Raw genomic sequence first — 3,767 nt, 5'->3', positions numbered from 1 at the left:
TGAAATTGTCTGACTTCATGGAGTTTCGTTGTCCATCATTTCTGACAGAGGATCACAATTCACTTTATGATTTTGGAGATCTTTCCAAGAAGCGTTGGGTACCCGAGTAGATCTTAGTACTGTATTTTATCCGCAGACAGATGGAAAGTTCGAGCTTACTATACAAATTTTATAGGATATGTTGAGAGCTTTCATTCTTGACTTTGGAGGTAGTTGGGATACTTACTTACCCTTAGCTGAATTTGCTTACAATAACAGTTTGCAGTCAAGCCTTCAGATGAATCCATATGAAGCTTTGTATGGTAGGCGATGTCGTTCTCCTATCTGCTGGTTTGAAGTTGGAGAGGTTAAGATTTTAGGACTAGACTTGGTACAGGAAGCTATGGACAAGGTCCAATTGATTAGATAGAGGTTGCTCACAGCTCAAAGCAAAAAAAAGTCTTATGCGGATAAGAGAAGAAGAGATCTAGTGTTCATTGTTGGGGATAAGGTTTTCCTACAAGTCTCTCCTATGAAAGGTGTGATGAGATTCGAGAAAAGAGGTAAATTGAGTCCGAGATATATAGGACCATATGCGATACTTGATCGAGTAGAAGGTGTGGCGTATCATTTAGCACTTCCTCCTGAGATATATTTCATCCATCCAGTGTTCCATGTCTCTATGGTAAGGAAGTGTATATCATATTCTTCTCGTGTGCTTAAAGCACCGACCTTGCAGCTTGATGAGAATTTAACATATGAAGAGGAATCGATCATGATTCTTGATAGACAAGTAAGAAATTTACGGTCTAAGGATATGAGAGTCAAGTACCCTCACTTGTTTCAGTCTACAGGTATGCACTTGTTTAAAAATTCGGAGGTCGAATTTCATAAGATGGAAAAAATTCAGTAGCCCTTTATGTTAAATAAACATAAGTTATAAAGGAAAAGGTAGAAGTGGGCCAAAACCTATCTTCCAATCCAATAAGGAATAAGGAAAGGATGGACTTCAGCCCATTTTCTCATATAAGTAAAAATAAGAAGGGATTTGGGCAGACAAAACCCACAATGGGAATTACAAGCTGCCAAGCACCGATTCAACTCAGAGAAAAAAAAGTACTAACAACTTTTGGGATTGTGCGATTAACAAGTCAAGAGAAGGAAAAATAGAAAAATTCTTGAGAGATTCTTATCAGGTTTAAGGTAAATTTCTTAACTTGGTCCATGAATTTGACTCTTAATTCATGACTTTAGAATTGGGGTTGAAAGTTTAAGAATCAAGGATCAAAGTGCTAGAAAAATTTATAAATTCTGATAAACAGACCAAGAGTATTAAGCAATTGAAGTGTAACCTTTATACCTTCGGCTTAACCAAAGAATAGTACATAGACGACAAGGTTATTGTGGTTTATGATAATGAGAAAATCAACTATAAGGTTGTTTTAATGGATTGAAGAACAAATTTAGTATAAGTTGTCAATTAAGAGCCAATAATGAAATTCCTATATTTAGGTAGTTTTAAGTAGTTATGTCTTGGCCTAAACGAAGAAATTAACACAAGATTGATATGATGTGATTATAGATTTGATTCAAGAAAGTGCTACGAATCTTTCGAGGTGACAAACTTGATATTCCGACACGTGTACTGTGAGTAGTAACCTTTTCATGATTTGTGTTTCTGAACTTGCATATTTTCTACATGATTTTGATGAAACAAAAATTTCTAAATGCTTTGGAATTACTTGTGGGGCAAGTCTATTACTTGATATGATACTAAAAATTGGGTATTTGAGATGTTCACATGACATATTTACTGTCACTTGAGATATGATCACCGATGTTATGAAAGCTCTTCACTTTCATGAGTAATAAGTATTTTTGGCATGTGCTTTTATTTAAAGTTGCACGTGACATGATTTGATATGAACTTTAATTGCTATGTACTATTCTGAAAAATGCTTTCACATGAATATCCTATTGTTTACAAAAAAGTATAAATGGAAGTAGACCTTGATTTGAATTCCATAGCTAACAGCGGGATCGTTAGACCTAATGCACCTTGTATTTACTGATTACTGTTACAGCCCACGCTAGTGGGAAGGTAGAACTAGCATACTTTTACTGATCTCCCTCAAGTAGGGACCTTCTGATATGATATTTGACTCTGTTATGAGGGGTCCACTGTTATTGACTATTCTTGAAGTAGAATGTCACACTGATTACATGATTCATTCGGGGAAACATCCCAAATATGTAATATTTGATATGTACGATGCTTATTCATTTTATTACTGAACTATTGATTCACTTTGCTTACATGAAACAAATGATTTAAAAAATAAATACAAAATAGTTCTTTAAAATTGCAAGTGCATCGATAAAAATAATACACAGATACAAATATAATAAAATCACAAAATATAAATACAATATCCAGTCAATTATAAAATATAAATACAAAATAATTCTTTAAAAAATACAAGTGTGGATTGCATAAAATATAAATGATGGTGCGAACTAGGAAACACAAATACAAGTGCAAACTATAAAATACAAATTCAAATGCAAATTATAATATACAAATACAAGTGTGAACTATAAAATAGAAATACAAATGCGAACTACAACATACAAATACAAGTACGAACTATAAAATACAAATACAAATATGAATCACAATATACATATACAAAAACAAGCGCGAACTATAAAATACAAATGCAAACATAATTGTATCAACGAATACAAAATATAAATGATGATGTGAATATAATTGTATCAACGAATACAAAATATAAATGATGATATGAGCTATAAATTTGAATTATAAGAACGTGATGATTTGATCTTCTATGCATAAGGTAAACTCTATATATACACCAAATCATCTAATATATAAATTGATGATACATATATAATAATGATCTATTTAATATAATAATGTATTAAATAAAATAAAGAAATAAGTAATCGTTGGCATGATTTATAGTATATTCTAACAATTCATATATCACGATCTCCTGAAGGAAAGACGTAATTTTACTTAATCATGTCCCCAATCATTAAGCTTGCATAAATCATAATTCTGAAAAATAATTCTTGGGACGAGATATGCTATTTCTAGTAATCTCTATTGATTTTGACGCTCCGATTCCATATATAGGCAATCAGCACAGCCAAGTGTAAGTCGTTGATCGTGACTTGTCACAAAGATATTCGTGTACAGCATATTACCTTTTAATTTGTGTGGATTTGTTCTCAGCAAATTATATGCTTGTACAAACCATTGTATCTTTGTATATTTATACATAAATAAATTTACTTCCGAGAATGAATCAACAGTTTTTTGTTTGATTTATAAAAGTAAAGCACATAAAATCCCCATTACTGAGGCAAGAAATATTGGCAATGCTTCTTATACACGCTTAGACGCAACAAATTAATAACATTATCACTTACAATTTAAATATAAGAAAAATAATATTCTTAAAACTTGTTATGTTACTTTCAAACTTTTTACGTGTAAAACTAAGATTTTCTTATTAAAAAACATAAAACTAAAATCGAAATCGTTAAAAGGAATATAAGATCAATTGACCCATAAAATTTAGTGGCAAATTTAAAATTACTCTTAATATAAATTTGATTTACACCGTTAATACATATTACATACCACTTGTACTCCATATTTGAAGGTGTGGAATATGATCTGTCCTATGAATTTATGATGCGGATCTAGGATTCTTCATGGAAGTTGTGGGATCCGGCTCCTCTCCATTTCTATTCTC

This window comes from Capsicum annuum, chromosome 1 (genome assembly GCF_002878395.1).
Source record: "Capsicum annuum cultivar UCD-10X-F1 chromosome 1, UCD10Xv1.1, whole genome shotgun sequence".
In the NCBI taxonomy this organism is placed as follows: domain Eukaryota; kingdom Viridiplantae; phylum Streptophyta; class Magnoliopsida; order Solanales; family Solanaceae; genus Capsicum; species Capsicum annuum.
Note: the sequence above shows the minus strand (reverse complement) of the source record.